This window comes from Mus caroli, chromosome 6 (assembly GCF_900094665.2).
Source record: "Mus caroli chromosome 6, CAROLI_EIJ_v1.1, whole genome shotgun sequence".
NCBI lineage: Eukaryota > Metazoa > Chordata > Mammalia > Rodentia > Muridae > Mus > Mus caroli.
Genome location: NC_034575.1, coordinates 122,986,691 through 123,004,246, shown reverse-complemented (window position 1 = coordinate 123,004,246; position 17,556 = coordinate 122,986,691). Strand labels below are relative to the sequence as shown.

General features: G+C 43.4%; 1 long non-coding RNA gene across 1 annotated transcript; it reads left to right on the top strand.

Annotated features, from left to right (window-relative positions):
- The first annotated feature begins 3,613 nt into the window (after positions 1 to 3,613).
- Positions 3,614 to 9,747, top strand: LOC110296991. Its single transcript, XR_002378235.1, has 4 exons — positions 3,614 to 3,709; positions 7,783 to 7,927; positions 8,011 to 8,187; positions 8,927 to 9,747. It is a non-coding gene; the product is annotated as an uncharacterized LOC110296991 (long non-coding RNA).
- The last annotated feature ends 7,809 nt before the right edge of the window (positions 9,748 to 17,556 follow it).

Below are 17,556 nucleotides of genomic sequence, written 5' to 3'. Positions count from 1 at the left end.
GAGAGAGAGAGAGAGAGAGAGAGAGAGAGAGAGAGAGAGAGAGACCTAACCCCATGCATGCTTTTATTTCTGTTACACACAAGAATAAACGTTTGTTCATGCTGTTAGGTTCCCTTGAATCCAGCACCTTGTCTCTTTCCAGACTCTTCTTTCCAACTTCTCTCTTTTTTCTCTGAGAGTGAGAAGCCAGACTCTCCTTGCCTAGGGCCTATTTGCCTATTTACTCAGCCTAGCATATGTGGAAAGTGCCTAAGCTATACCCCTATGAGAATCAAATTTACCAGCAGAATCCAAGGCTTTTCTGTACATTTTGTAGACTTACAATTTCCAGCCAAACTATTGCCCCTAAAAGTTTCATGGGTAATGTCCTTTGGTTCCTGGCTCCCTTGGGTGAGGTAGTGCCATGGTCTTTAGTGGGTTTGGATTCATTACAAAATGTATGAACCCATTTCTGCAGTCGCCAGCCCCCACATCCTCATTGATTTCTTAAGAATTTGCATACAGCAAAACCAACTCTTCATGGTGTGCAGTTCTAAGGGTATCGAAAATGCAGAGTCAGATCACCGCCTCCCCAATACTGTAGAAGAGTTCCACCACCCCACAGGCCCCATTCTAACCAGCAGCACACTCATTGTTTCTAGCCGGACCCTATTCTTCACAGGAAACCTTTACAATGACCCGATTCCCAGATGCTACCAAGGACAGTCTACTGAGCAACAGAACTTACACTAACTACAGAGCACACAGTGGGCATGGGCGTGGGGCCAGGGGAGATTTTAGGAGGGTGCAGAAAAGGAAAAAAACTCTCCGAGGTTGAAAAATGACTAATGACAAGATAGGATTTTAAAAGGACCAAAGAGATGGCTCAGTTAAGAGCACATGATACTCCTGAGACGACCTGGTGTGGGTTCCCAGAAACCACACCGTGGCTAATAACCATCTGTAACTCCAGTTCTAAGGGATGTGATGCCCAGTTCTGGTCTCCAAGGGTGCTGCGTGCATACGATACACATGCACTTATGCAGGCAAACACATAAAATAGAAACAAATAAATCTTTTTAAAAAACCTCTAATGACATAATTTAGTACAAACACACACAAATATTGATTTCTTTTTACACACTCATGTGGTGTTAGGCAATCTGGCCAAGGGTGGGATACACACAATGGGCAAGAAGGAAATGATGGGGGAGACATTTTCAGTTAAGTTCGGTAGGTTGGACACAGCATCTGTCCACTCCCTGTCCATATTCCACCACCATGACAGGATGCGGTAGGAAGATCTACCCTGCTGGGCAGTCGTGGCACACCCCTTTAATCCCAGCACTTGGGAGGCAGAGGCAGGCGGATTTCTAAATTTGAGGCCAGCCTGGTCTACAGAGTGAGTTCCAGGACAGCCAGGGCTACACAGAGAAACCCTGTCTCAAAGAAACAAGACAAAACAAAAGATCTACCCTGTGCCACAGCTTCATCTGACACCCAGTCACCTGGCAAGAGGGAACCTCAACTGAAGAGTGGCCTTGGTCAGATTGCAGCCATGTGGTGATTTGTTCGACAGTGTTCCTCAGAGGCTCAGGTGTTTGAAAAATTGCTTTCCAGCTGGTGGTGGAGCCACCATGCTGGGGAAGTATATCACTGGGGACAGACTTTGAGGTCTACAGCCTCACCCGACTCCTGGTTCTTTCTCTCCTTCTCCTTCATGTTTATGGTTGAAGGTAACTCTCTCTCTCTCTCTCTCTCTCTCTCTCTCTCTCTCTCTCTCTCTCTCTCTCTCTCTCTCTTGTTGCCGCAGCCCCAAGCCTAGTGCTATGATGAACTCTGATCCTATCCCTCTGAGACTATAAGCTACAATAACTCCTTCTTACACAAGTTTCTCTTGGTCATGGTGTTTTATCACAGCATCAGGAAAGTGACTAATACTCATACATAATACCTTCTCTTTAAACATTCCCAGAATACTGTCTACATAGTGTGGTAATTTCCAAAGGAACTCACAGAGGCTCGTTGTCTTATTTGTGAAATGAGTACAGACTTGTTTTTTTTTCCAAATTACTATTACATTTCATTTATCCATTGTGTATTGTATGCCTGTGTGTGTGTGTGTGTGTGTGTGTGTGTGTGTGTGACTGTGCGTGTATCAAGTGAACAACTAGAGGTCAGAGGACAACTTTTGAGAGTCTATTCTTTCCTTCCTTCACGTAGGTCCCAGAGATTGAACTCAGATCTTTATGCTTGGCAACAGGTACACTTGCCCACTGAGCTGTCTTAAATCCCAGGACTCAAGGTTTTAAGGGAACTTTAGTGAGACATATTTCCATAAAGTGCCCTGCATGTCAGGAGAGCATACAGCCTACCATAGATCCAGTACTTTCATTAGGCCAATATCACACATATAGACACCCAGCCCTCCTGTACTTGGATAGCCATGAGTCTGTTTTCTTTCTTTTTCTTTATTTAATCTATCTGCCTGTCTGTGCTGTGGAATCCAGTACATTTCATAAGCCAGGCAACGGTTATACCACTGAGCTATATCCCCAAGCTTTTCTGTCATCTTTATTTTGCGGCAGGGCAGAGTTTTGCTGAGTTGCCCAGGCTGGCCTTGGCCTCACGCTGTCGCCCAGATGGGCTTCGAGCTTGCAATCTTCCTGTTTCAGCTTCACAGACACCTGAGAATATAAACTGCACTTACAGATAAATAGATTTTTTTTTGTTTATACTCTGTATGTGACTTATTTTAGACAGGAAATCTTTGAGATTTATCAGTTTGTTACAGATGTCAGTATTTTTTTTTTATCATGGGATAGTATTCTAATCTCTAAATATGCCACCATTTGTTTACTTATCCACTACTGATACATATTTTTGAATTGGGACTACGACAAGTAAGTCTACTGTGAATATTTATGTGAACAAAGACTTAATTTTGGCTAAATACCTAAAAGTAGACTTTCTGAGTTGTGTGGTAATGACTTTATGCAGACTTGTCAAACTTTTCCAAAAGTGTCTCTAAGTTTTCATCCTTGCTAGCAGTGCCTCTGAGTTCTGCCCTTCCACACCTCCTTTCAGTAGTAGCTTCTCAGAGGTCTCAGGGTGTGAAATGGCACCTCTTCTGTGGTTTGCATTCATAGCTCCTGCTGACTCTCCAAGTTCTGAGCATCCTTTTGTGGGCTCATCAGCCGCTCGTGAAGCTTTTCTTGTAAATTATCTTTTCAAATCTATTCTGTTTAGAAATATACTATTTTTTTAAAGAATATTTTAGGGTTCCAGTGAGGTGAGAGGAGAAAACAGGGGTCTCCTGGGCCTTTTGCTCCAACATAGGTGGTGCCTCTCCCTTTGCCAATATCCACCTCCTGGAGCTCAGTACATTGACACACCATTATCACTTAGAGGCCATCACTGACATAGGAGCTCACTCTTGTTGCATACCTAAGGGGTTTGTATAAGTGAATAATGACTGAATCCATCATTCCAGCTTTGTACAGAGAATTCCAGAATCTTCTCTAAGAATCTCCGGTGGCCTTTTGTTCTTTCTTCCCTCCACAGCCCCTGGAAACCACTGATCTTTTTACAGTGCTCACAGCTTTGTCCCCTCTAGGATACTATGACATGTTATGTTATGAAGTTTGAATCGTGCAGCACATAAGCATTCCAGATTTGTCGCCTGCACTTACGAGTGTGTCATAAGGAGTTGTCCACGTCTCTTCATGATGTAAGTAATTTGAATAATACTCCATTATCACTGTGTACCAAAATTGATTGGCCCATTTGTCTCTGAAATGACAGTTTCTCTGCTTGCACATCCCAGCAACTAAAAACAAAGTCATTATAAATATTCAGATGCAAGGCTCTGTATGGACATAAAGAGTGTGGTTGGTCAAATGCACTGTACGAGCACTTTGCTGTATACGAGATGGACAACGGTCTTCAGCAGCAGTCATGACAGTCTGAGTTTTCACCAGCAATGAATGAGAGCACTCCAGTTGCTCCACCCCCTCCCTAACCCTTGGTGGTATCAGGCTCCAAATTGTCCATTTTCATAGGCATATAGAAATATCTTATTTTTGTTCTAGCTTGCTTCTTCCTGATAACGGCTCATCCTGTACATTTTTCCATGTTCATTTACTATATGCGTATACTTTTTAAAAAGGCTTCTACCCAGCTTTATTCAGGTTGTACTCATTGTCTAATTTTGAAAGTTCTTTACATATTCTAGTTTTAAAATAAATGGAATGTCCATTGCCCAACATCAATGGTCTTTCAATATTTGGAAAACATTCTACTGTCAAATTTTTTTTATAACTATTTCCATCCAGCCTTGGTTTATCTCTTCATTTTCTCAGCAATGTCATTTAAAACTGTTAAGTGTTTAATTTTAATGAAGTCTATCTTGTCATGAATTGTGCCATAGATAATGTCATACCTAAACCGCCACTGCCAAACCCAAAATTAGATTGACTCCTTAGGTTGTCAAGAAATTTTATAATTTAGTGTTTTTTAAGAACTTATTTTTATTTTGCCAAAGATCATTCGCCAGCATTGATGTGGCACTGACTTTTCCCTCTCTAGTCTCCTTTAGTGACTTCTTTCTGCACATCCTCTTGATTGCGGTAGCTTCCTGGCACCTCTTTGAAGACACATACCATCCATGCATGACTTTATCTCTCTCCGTCAGTGGCACCATCTTTATGTCAGCCTTTGCTCTTTCATAGAATGTCCTAATCCATTTTCAGAAATAGACAAAAGAACCTGGTCAGGTACTACAATTGCATCAAAGCTGCCATTAGGAAGAACTGGTATTTGACATTGCTGAGCAGTTCCTACGTAAACACGGGCCATCTCTACACTCAACTTGATTCTTCATTGCTTTGCTTCATCGGGGTATCGTAGATTTTCCAATATAGAGTTTGTGTCTCTTTTGTTACGTGTATAACCCTTTGTTTTTTAAATGTGACTACAAATCAGACATTTTTAATTTTATATTTTACATGTCTCTTGTGTCTGCGGAAGTAGGTGATTTCCCTTGCTTCTCCCTATGTATCTCCTTCCTTCAGGCTTTATCTACACAAATCTGACGGTGTTGTTTTCTTTGTGGTTTTTACATTTGCTCTAGTTTTCCGCTCTTTACAGAGCACTGGTGTGGAATCTGACGTTGGACAACTTCTCATCGTTACTGTTTCTCTTCCTTCTTTTCCTGGCTTTCTACTACAAGATGTTAAACTTTTGGTTGTTGTCCCAAAGACCTTAGACACTCTGATGTAGAGGACCTGAGGCCCTCATGCTCACAGATAAGCACCAGGAAAACCAGAAATGTTAAGTGCACAGGCCTGCCTTTTCAACAATATATACCTGTTATCCACCCGGAAGGCTGAGAGTGGATGTGGTTAGTAGTCTGGTGATTTTTTGATTTCTGCAGGGCCAGGCTGCACCTGAATTCCATAGACTATTATGTTCATCCCAGACTCCAGAGCATCATCGTCTCTCAGTCAACAGAATCCATTCTTATGAAAGAGGTCACACGTGCTCTGGAGAAGACGTGTAACTTTGCAGAGGAGTTAATTGTGATAATTGGAAAACTTGTTTCCAAAGTTGTACTGGGCTTAAACATGTCAAAAATAAACTTCCTGAGGTCAAGCTCTAGAAGTTTGAACCCACACTGGCTACTGAGCCAAGTTGAACCAGATTTCCTTCTTGCCTCATGCGCAGGTTATTGTCCTGCTGGTCCTAACAATTGCAGGGACCTCCCCCCCCCCAACATTCTGGAGTTTGCTCTTTTGTGTCTCTTCTGGTTTGCTTCTGAGATGTCAAGTTATCCCCAACTGGATTTCTTTTCTCAGCCATCTCTAAACTCCAGTACGCTCACCATGACATCCTGTGGTGATGGTTTTGGTTTTTTCTTAGATTTCTTCATGGAGCAGGGTTGCCATGGCTGTCATGGAGGAGGTCAGAAGATAGCTCATTTCTCTGTGGGACCAAACTCAGATTGTTAGACTTGGTGCTAAGTGCCTTCCCCTGAGGAGCCACATCACCAGCCCCATTCTAGAATTTCTGTCTCTGCTTACATTCTCCATCTCTCCTTGCATGCTGTCTGGTCTAGCTGCTGAGAGCCCTCGGCATATCAATTAAGTTATTTGAAATTCCCTGCCAGACACATCTGATACTGCTTGGGCCATTGCTCTGTCTCCTTAAACTGTTATCTGTTCGTATGCCTTGTGCTTCTTTGACATCCAGTCAATGTGAGGGGTGGGGGTAGAAGAAAGCGCATGCTTTAAGTTGGTCTTAGATGGTGGTGATGGGTGGGAGGGTTACTCTGAGGTCACACAATTGGGTCTTGGTCTTTTGATAAGTCCAGGCCCTAGACTTTGAGCTTCATCAGAGAGCCTCAGCCCTCTCTTCCTCCTAGGTAGGACAGGGTATCTAGGAGAGACTGCAGTGGAGTATTTTCTTTGCCCCAGGTTAGTTAGGCTCTGATTAAATTGTCCAGAAGGGAGGCCTCATCAAGAAGTGAATCCCTGGATACATTTCAAGATGGTGATTTTTTTCCTTCCTCTAACAATAATAGAAGCGTTTTTTTGTTTATTTGTTTTGTTTTGTTTTTTATGTTACAGTGAGAAACAGACGCATGGCCCAGCGGTGAAGCTCACTGAAAGTGGTACTCCTCTTCTGGCTGGCAGCCTCTGGCTTCAGCTCCAGTCTTTCTCCTGGCTCTGATTCCTACAAAGTATTGTGTGTGAGGGATGTGATTCGTGGACTCATTGGTTGCCCCTCTGTTTGGGGACAGAATTTGCTCTGTGACTTTACTTCTCCTCAGATCTGAGAGATCTCTGTTTGCTTAGCTCTTCCATTGCTGTTGCTATGATAAATACCATGACTAAAGGCAATTTGGGAAAGAAAGACTTTCTGTCCATTTACACTTCCTGGTAACTGGTCCATCGTGAAGGGAAGGCAGGGCAGGAGATAAAGGCAAGAAGCTGGGGGGCAAGAACTGAAACAGAGACTCGGAAAGAATGCAATTTACTGGCAGCTTTCTTCCAGACTCACGTTTAGTTAGCTTTCTCATACAGGGTAGAGCCATCTGCCTAGGATTTGCACTGCCCACAGTTGACTGTGCCATCCTACATCAATTAGCAATAAAGAAAATGCCTCACAGACACACTGCTCAGCTAGTCCAATGGAACCATTCTTCAGTTGGCATTTCTTCTTCCCACTAGGTTCTAGGTTTGTGTCAAGTTGACATATGAAGCTAACTATGATGGAGAACTTGCCCACTTGTTGTTTACCCACCTAGAGAAAAAGAATTTTAACTTGCATTGAGCCTTTTGACTTCTTATTGCATTGAATATTACAGGTATAATTCCTTGTTAGTTCTGTTGACTGCAGACCATTTCCCCTGAACTTTGGAGGTTTTTTTACACAGTATATGAGGCACTTCAGTTAAGAGTGGTAATTATTCATCTTAATCTTAAAATTCTCTTTTACTTAAAAGACAAATGTCTTCAAAAAACACATATTTGAGCCACTTTCTATGAGATATGTCAGAAAGGCACCTGCCAAAACTTATATCTACTAAGTCCATCTATTGAATTGAGAATTTTCTTTTTCTTTCTCTGACAAATCCTGAGTGTCATCTTGTAATTATGTGTGATTCCCTTTGGCCCCAACAAAGGCAGAGACGCTGGCTCCATTAGTGAGCGATCACTGAGGCACAGTGTGTAAAGACATCAAAGTCATTGTGTAGCAAACACGCCGAAGCTTCTCCAACTGAGTACAGCTTGTTCCTTGCAGGGCTCTAGAGACTGGCAGGAGGTTTTGGAAGTAGTTGATTGATGCCTCGGCCCATTTGTGAACTCTTCTTCAGATGGCCTGCAGGTTCCATTTAAGTCTCTCACAAGAGAGTCAACTTGTATCCTTCAGCCACATTTCAAAGCAGGTATTTATATTGACTCTAGGCCAAAAGCCCTAAACTTGATGTTTCATGTCCATTACTGTCCTTAATCGTATGTAATCTTACAGAAATCCACGGAGATAGGCATAATTGGCCCTAGTCTACAGACTGTGCATACGGCATTGGTGAAGACGGAGCTTCCTGCTTAAGGCCACAGTCACCAAGTGGCGGAGATTAACCCTGGCTCCTGCTGGCTCCAGCCTGTGCTAACCACAGTACTGATGTCTCTGACTTCCCACAAATGGGTCAGTTATTGCTTCTATGATGGTTTGAATTGCAGGCATCAGACAAACAATCTCTCTGTTTTTCACTTTTCAAAGCGGTATCTGTAGTAGTCGTATGAGTTATTAACAGTTTTTGTTCCTTTTTTTATGTTAGACAATTTTGTCTCACTGAAGGTACAAGCATAAGTGCACAAAACACAGTTAAAATAGAAGAGGCTATATTACAGCATGGGTTAGATTTATTAATACATTTTATTTTTTTTAAAAAAGATTTTCTCCACCTATAGTAAATATACATATATATACACATATATGTGTATATATATACACACACACATATATATGTATATATATACATATATAATTGTATATAGTAATTATATACAAGGGTTTTGGTATGGCATTTCTAAAATGATTTCTTTCTTTCAATTGTATGCCTGTAAGTGTTTTTGCCTGGATGTATGTCTGTGTGCCACACGCATGTTCAGTGCCTGTGGAGGGTGGAAGGGGTGTTGGATGCAGTTACAGTTGGTTATCTACCACGTGGATTCTGGGAACTGAACCAGGGCCCCGCAAGTGCTGCTAACTGCTGAGCCATCTCTCTGGCCCCATTATGGCATTGTCATACATAAACATACTGTGTTCTCATCACCCTCCCCCCCACCCACTGTCAGTTTATTCTTCCTAATTATCCTCCTTTCCATGTCCACGGATTATTTTTTCTTTTCTCTCTGTGACTCATTGGTTTTCATTGTTTCAGAAGTGTGTGCCCCTTGTCAGTGGCGACGCCATGAAGAAAGTGTTTCTCCCTCCACCATCAGTCATTAACTGTGTTACGTCTTCATGGAGAGTGAGGCCTCACTAGCTCCCTCCCTTTCCACGACAGAGGGTCGACAAAGCCAATCTTACACAGATCTTGTTCGGATAGTCACAGCTGCTGAGTGTTAAAGGTACAGCAGCCATGGCATTCCCAGAAGTCAACATTCCACACCACCATGAAGCCATCACCAAGCCACTACCGTGCCACCACCACTTTCTCTGGTTATTACATTTTTCCTTCTTCCATGATGTTCCCTGAGCTTTGAAGGGGGTGATACAGATATCCCACTTAGGACTGGGCACCGAGTACTTATCAGGAGACAATCTCCTCACGGGCTTGTCCCGATCATATGTCAGGTGTGCAAACCATGACGCCTCGTGACGTTTTTTACTGGCTTCAGAGAAAATTTGCATAGTGTATCCTTTGTTTTTCACTTCCAGTATCTGCCCCCACAAGTAGCTTTTTACACACTGTTCCAATCAGTGGACATGGGACATCTCCCCACTCACTTAGACTCTGATTTTTTTTCTCAACATCTCGTAGTGTTCACCATGTGAGTTTGGCCCATGCTCTGTTGATCTCATGGCTAAGTGTTTGGCGTTCCTTTGAGCAAGGAAGAGTGGTGTTTATACCATTTTACATTTAGGAAGGGGTTGCTTCCCACTTGTCTGTTATTGTGTTGAAGCAAAACTGATTTCCATGCGTTTCTCTCATAACCTCACTGATTAGTTGAGGATGCATTTTTGTAGATATTTGGGATTTAGTTCTGTAGATAATAATCATGCCATCTAAAATAAAGACAGTTTGTTCATTTCTGATCTATAGCTGCTTTTTCGTTACTCTCCCTGGTCACACTGCTAAAAGTTACAGCAATATATTTACTGAAAAAAGAGTAGCCAGAGGCAAGAATGGAGCTCATCGCTGTAATCCCAGCACTCGGGAGTCTGAGGCATGAGAGTTGTCACCAGTTCCAAGCTAGCCTGGGCTATATAGTGAATTCTAGGACAGCCTAGGGCTCCCGAGTGAGACCCTGCCTCAAAAAAAAAAAAAAAAAAAAAAAAGAAGAAGAAGAAGAAAGAAAAGAAAAAAAGTGCCTCCTGAAAGGAAGAAACAAGTCTCTATTTTGTTCCCAATCGTGGAAGAAAAGCATCCATTTTTCACTGTAAATATTATGTAAATAATTATATTGAACAATAAACACAGTATAGGTGTATGTGAAATAATGTTGGATTGTGGTTGATACATTTGTCAAGTAAGGTCTTTAATTTTTTTCCTGAGAGTTTGAACACGAATATAAAGTTTTATCAAATGATTTTTTTTCTGTATTAGCTGATATGCTCATGTAACTTTTATTCTTTTGCTTGTTAGTATAGTAGATTGGTTGATTAAATCCTTAGATTAAACACTAGTTCGTCATGGTAGACCATTATTTAAGCATATTTCTGTATTCTTTTTGCTAGCATCACATTAAGAATTGTGTATCTACGATGGTGGGAATGTTGATCTGTAGGCGAAAGTATCTTAGTAAGGGTTTCTATTGCTGTGAAGAGACACAGTGACCACGGCAACTCATATAAAACATTTAATTGGGGTTGACTTACAGGTTCAGAGGTTGAGTTCATTCTCTTCATGGCAGGAAGCATGGTGATACATTGGCAGACCATGCTAGAGAAGGAGCTGAGACTTACATCCAGATTCATAGACAGCCGTAAGAAAGAGCCACCGGGCAAGGTGGCTTGATCTTCTGAAACCTCAAAGCCCATCTCCAGTGACACATTTCCCCCAACAAAGCCACACCAACTCCAACAAGGTCACACCACCTAATAATGTCACTCCCTCGTGACCAAGCATTCAAGTCTATGATATGAGCCTACAGGGGCCATTGTTATTCAAACTGCCACAGTAGGATTGTAGTAGTGATTTCATTAAATGTAGTGGAATGATGTCTCCTTCTCTCATCTTCTAGATGAGATTGGACAGAGTTAATGTTATTCTCTATTGCTTCATATAATGCTCAAGCAAGACCACCTGATTTTGGAAATTGTCTTTCCAGAGAATTTTAATATTACTAATTCAATTACCTTAACATAATATCTATGTACATAAATATTTCATATTTAACATTTGATGAGTTTGTTTCTCAAGCAAGTATCCATTTTGTCTCAATTTTTAAACTAACATGTAGAGCATTGTCTATAATATTCTTTTATTAGCATTTGGGTAGCCTAGTCATATTGCTAAGCTTGGAGCACGAGTCTAAATAGTTATCATTGTAATTGTCTTCATCATTATCATTGTCACCATCATCATCACCATTGTTTCTAACACCACCATCATCCTTGTCACCATCATCATAACTATGGACATCATCATCGTAGTCATCATTATCATCATTGTAATCATCATTGTGTCATCATCATTATCATCATCATCATTGTCACCGTCATCATCATCACCACCATGGTCTCTAAAACCATCATCATCATACTTGTCACCTCACCACCATCATAACTATTGTCATCATCATCGTTTTCATCATTACATCATCATTATCATTACCATTATCATTGTCCCCATCATCATCGTCACCACCACCATCATCATCATTGTTGCCTTTGAAACTCATCGGTTTTCCCCTTTGGAATCTTCAGATATCTGTCTTCCATACATTGCTCAGGGATTGCATTGTTCTTCGGTCAGATAAAGAAACACCTACTCCATCTTTCTAGAAGCTGAAGTCAGGCTTTGCTCTAAGTAAGGAGATGGATGGCTTAGCACCAGCTGCATTGCTGTTTCTTAGAATTCCTTATATTTGGACAGTACAGTTTCTAGTTGAGGGACATAGTTAAGACACATCAGTGAGGGATCAACATAAGACAGAGCTGAAGAGCTGCTCTGAACAGTGGAGGGCATCCGGATAGTCTGGATTCACAGGTGGGAATGGAAGAGAGGCAGAGCAAACATCAGCATATCCATATGTATTCTTAGACATGTTAAGTAGCTAAAAGACTACTCTTGCTTAATCGTCAAGCATTTGGAAGAGAACTGGAGGGCTGTCTACAGACTCATGCTCACATGAGCTCTTCAGTTCCTTCTATCTGCAGAGACAGGCCTTGCCCCATGAGATCACCACTGCACTCCCTTCTGTCAATCCGTGGAGTGGATTTACTCAGAGATTAACATCACTATGAGTCATGTCACATAAACAGCATGTTACTCAGTCCAGGATCCCCATCTGTATGAGGCTGTGAGGGCTCAATACCAGATGCTAGTCAGGTACAGATACTTGTTTGAGGAAAGAAAGTTTTGACAGTCTTCCAAGTGTTTCTAAAGCAAGGTTTAATTTCCTCTGGCTATGTAGAAGAGTAGGGATGTGTAGGCTATTCAGGTGTCTTGTGACGGTACAGAATACAGTGCCCAACCCACAGAACTTGAGACATAAAGGTCGTGTGCTCTGCTAGTGTGATATGGGTTTGGCTTTCGCCTTTTGGGAAAGGGAATGTGCCTGTCAGAGGCATTCTGCAGGGACACAATCCATGTTGGGGGTGGCATCTTGCATGCCTCTCTTTGCTGGTCCCTGCTCTCTTTCTTTTTCAGGTAAAGACTGGAGGACCTTCAGAGTGCCTGGACTCTCATTCTTACTCATCTTGACAATGAATCTTTCAGTGTTGTTTCAAACTGGAAAATGGCAACTAGAACCCTTTGTCACCTTTCCTACTCAGAAATAATTCCATTGAGGAACACGTGACTGACTCAAAAACCACAACAAAGCTATGTCTGGTAACATGGGTCTGCAGTAGCTGCGATTGAAGAGACTGAGGCAGAAGGAGCAAAAGTTCAAGGCTTACATGGGCAACTCAGTGAGAGACTCTGTCTAAAAATGAAAAGTAGGAAATGGAGGAGCCAGAAAGATGGCTCAGTGGGTAAAGGCTCCTGCAGAGAAGTCTGACAGCCTGAATTCAACTCCCAGACCTACTACGGTAGATAGAAAGGATCAACTCCCACAAGCTGTGTTTTTGACCTCGACAATGAACCCACACAACATACACCCCCAAACAAACATCCTCGTATAAAACAAACAAACAAACAAACAAACAAACAAACAAGTCAATAGTGAATGGATTTTTCAGGTAGATGAAAGGTGAGGCTGGGCACACAGCTCAGTGGTAGAGCACACGCCCAGCATGTGGGAGACCTAAGGGCCATGTTTCCTCATGGCTTTGTTCACTCAGTACTGTCCCTTAGACCTCAGCGTTCCTATCAGTAAACGTGATGTTTTAGGATCCAGTTAGTGTTTTCAGTGTCTTTAATGGAGATTATGAAAAAAAAAAAGGAAGCAGCTTAGATAAACAGATTGTTCTTCCTTTCAAAAGGCTTAGAGATGGGCAGTTTAAAGCCAGGTTGGCAGTTCCGTAACATCATTGATGCACCAGCCTCCTTGTCAGCTTGCATCACCTTGCTTACAACAGCACTTCTCTCTTCTGGATACCCGTGTGGCTGTTGTAGCTGCACCATCTTACACTCCAGACATTAGCAAAGTGAGGGGCAAAAGGCCAAGGGCAGCTCAGCAAGTGCCTCCTTGAGGGAATTCTCCTTAAGATCCACTGGGAGCTTCCACTTATGTCTCTGTGGTCCAAGGGGCCACATGGCCTGCCATATTTGCAGCTAGAGACATTTGTTTGGTGTGACTACTTCAGCACCCCATCTTTAACGGGGCTCTGCTGTGAGGATGGAAGGAAAGATGAATATTTGGTGACTACTTTGAGACTCTGCCCCCAGTACGCTTTTCTGCTTCTGATGGTCTTCATTTCCACACACTAGGACATGCATGTTCACTATCATAGCCCAGTTCTCATACTGAAAGTGAGGATGTGCACTGTCGCCAGGGCAGTGGCAAGAAGAGTGCCTTCAAAGTGAGAGTATTCTGACAGTCCCAGGCCACTGAGATGGCCACACACTATGGATCCTTCCTCACAAGTTCCTATGTGTCCTCTGAGCTGGCCCAACCCTAGGAAGAATTTGCAACAGCTTGAACCCATCACGTTTTGCACACAAAGCCTCTGACCCCTTCATCTGGAGCTCATTGATTCAAATGCACTGCGAAATGGGATGAATGGGATCAGCCCACTTCAAAGGTGTTGCAGAGTGACAGGCCACTCCCACTGTGATAATGCGGCAGTTCAGCAGCAGACTCCAACACGGAGTTTTTCCCTTACATCACCTGTGATAACGATCTAGATCCACACATTTTCTCTCCTTGCTCACTGGATCCTTGTGATAATGTGAACTAGGCAGAACACATCCATCCTGTAGCCATGGAAACCTGAGACATCACAGTGATTTAATAGTAAGGCTAGGACTTGAACCTACCACTCTCAATTCATAACAAGGCCCTTTAAATTGTAATGTGTCACCAAAATACTCCTATCTGGGGCCCTGGGAGCTGGAAAGCAGATTCAGGGCAGAAATGAGACAGGATCCCACACAGCCTGGGGCCCCCAGTTCTTTTGCAAGACCTTGAGCCCCTCATACTCCTGGGTAGCATGCAGGCATCCCCCAACAGCCTCCGTATAAATCACAGGAAGGAGGAATAATGTTTCCCTAGGATTGCCCTGAGAAATGTTTTCTTTTCCCAGGGGATGTATTGGACACGAGATAAAGGGCTAGGGTAGAAAACAAACTTTGCAAAGCGGTGCTGGGCATTTGTTCTTGCTCTCCCTGCCCTCCCTCTCCCCTCCCCACACCCATGCATGTGTGGGAAGTCACATGGCTCCCTTCCATGATCTCCCTTCTCCAGGGATGATCATCCTGGCAGCCCAGGTCTTACCGGCATTCTAAATGCACAAAGCCCTAAATGTTGCTATGGGTGACATCAGGAAAGACAAGTCTTGAGGCAGGTTTCAGAGCCCAACCCTGAAACCAGAGTGTGCGTTTTATCATTCACCATCACTGTCTTCTGTGACCACACACCTGACAGAAGTAACCCGAGGGGAAAAGTTAGTATTCTTACTTTTTCTGTGTATGAGTGTTTTGTCAGCAGTATCCATGAGCATCACAGGCACGCCTGGTGCCCTTGGAGACCAGAAGTAGTAGATGCCCTGGAACTAGAGTTAAAGGTGGTTGTGGGCTGCCGTGTGGGTTTCTGGGAACCAAACCTGGATCCTCTGCAAGAGCAACAAGTGTTCTTAGCTGTTGGACCATCTCTCCAGTCCTGGGACAATTTACTTGATTTAACTCAGTCTTAGAGGTTCCTGGATGCTCAGCTCTTTGTATATGGGAGAGACATCATGTTGGTGGGGACACGTGACAGAGGAAGGTCTTCACCACTCAGTAGACAAAGAATAGAAAGAGACAGAAATGACCAGAGCAAAGACACTTCCAAGGGCCTGTCCCCTTCCCCAGGATTTACTTCCCCCAGGTAGTGTCTCCTATAGTTTCCAGAATCTTCCAAAATAGTACCAGCAGGTGGTGACCCAGACTTAACACTTGTGTCACAAGGAAAAACCACATACAGTAGAAATCTTTAATCCCTGACCCACTTGCCATCAGGGTCAAAGGCAGTAAACTTGGTCACTCCAAGCTTGTTCTGGCAAGATGCAGGTAGTGCCTTGAAGTCTGATCAAAGACACCATTCATTCTGTCCCCACAGCCCCTCAATGATGTCTGCGAGTGTCAAGAGAGTCACAGTTGGGCTCTGGAAGAGTCCACCATTTGCACCTCTGGCAGTCAACACACAACCATCTCATGTCTCCTATTGCAAGAATGACCAGAGAGTGCATCTCTGCTTCCCATGAGAAGCCCTCTCTGATCTGCCCAGTACAGTGAATGCCCCTCTTTCCCTTTTGAACATACGCTGTCTGCATCATTTAATCTCTTTATTTGTGGACTCCTGACCTCCATACTGATCATTTCAACCCACATTTGCCACTGCCCCCTTACCATCTCCTTGCAACCAATGTGAACTCCTCACAGGTGCCTAGTGTGTGCCTTCCCTCTGGGTGTTTTCACAGTGACCAGCACACATTCCATCACCCTATGCTTGGGGTATCTACTTGTTGATCCCTAATTTCCTAAATCAGTGAACTGTCATACATCCTCAGTGCACCAAGCATTTGGCAAATAAACTTTTATTGTTAGTAAATACCCCAACAATACAAGGAAGGAGTATCCTTTTTATTTTATTTCTTATTTGTTTGAAACAGAGTCTTACTATGCACCCCCAGCAAGCCTGGATCTCACTAGGTAGAGCAGGCTGGCCTGGAACGCTCAGAGCTCTACCTGCCTACCTTTGCCTCTCAAGCAATGGAGGTAAAAGCCGTACACATCTGTATGCATGGGGTATACTTTTTTAAAAGACATTTTGCTCACTGTGTTTGTGTGCACAGGCATACCACAGCCTATGCAAAGAAGTCAGAGGACTTCTTGCAGGAGCCAGTTCTCTCCTTTCACTATAGAGTCCAAGAGATCAAACACTTAGTCTTGACAGCAAGCCCCTTTTCCTGCAATGCCATCTTTCAGGTTTATAAGATGTAACCTTATCCCTGTTCCAGGGCAAATTAATAAGTTATGTGATAAATTAAGCATTTGCCAGTGCCACACTGAGCCCAAGTCTGGAAGTCAGTTGAGTCTAATTACTAAAGTGGGGCACAACCCAAAGTGAACCCACCTTCTGTCAATACTCATTTTGTAGCAGGACCAAAGGCTTTCCATGCCCCCAACAACTCCTCACCTCCCACCTCCTGCCTAGCCTGGGCCGTCTTCCTGATGCAAACACCTCCATGGCTCTTCAGACTACGTGTCAGAAGAGTACTGGTCACTGAGCATGGAAAGAGTCAGGACAACAGGATACCATCACCTCTGTCTTCTTGTCCACCATCTCTTCCACCTCCTGGGCTGGGACCATTGGTAAAGAGTGCCATCCTCCAGTAAATGGAATGTTCCTGTTATTGCTTGTAGAGTCTCAGAATGGTCATGCCAGAGAACTCTCCAAACCCTCTGAGTGCTGTATGCACTGAGCAATGCAGACCAGCTGACTGCTGCTTCCTCCCAATACCCACAGGGCTACAACAAGAGAAGAAGGTGTGGCAACAATGCTTTGGGGGTAGAGTCTACTGAGTGCCCAGGAGGAGCTGCTTGAGGCCCCACTGACCTGCATTTTGCATCCTGCTGTGGAGCAAAGTCTTCCCCTAACCCCTGGACTGCTGTTTTCCTGAGGCTTGTGCAGGAAGCAGTAGAATTTGATTGGGGGGAAAGTACGATGGAAAGAGCCAATCTGAGCCCAAGGTGAGTGGCTGGTTTCAGATGTGTGAGTACCTCAGTCTTCGGCTCTGTAATAAAGGCAGAAAGACTCAGCTTCTCTATGCTCACAGTTCATCTGGAACACGAATGGCAGGTTAGCACTAGCTTCCATGAACATCAGTGTGGAGATCTTTCCAGAAGCATTCGCAGCACTTCTGGTGACTTCTCCCCTGTTTGTATTGGCTTGCCCATCACGGTAACAAAACACGGGAGGCTAACAAAAGAAGAAACACAGGCCGGGCGTGGTGGCGCACGCCTTTAATCCCAGCACT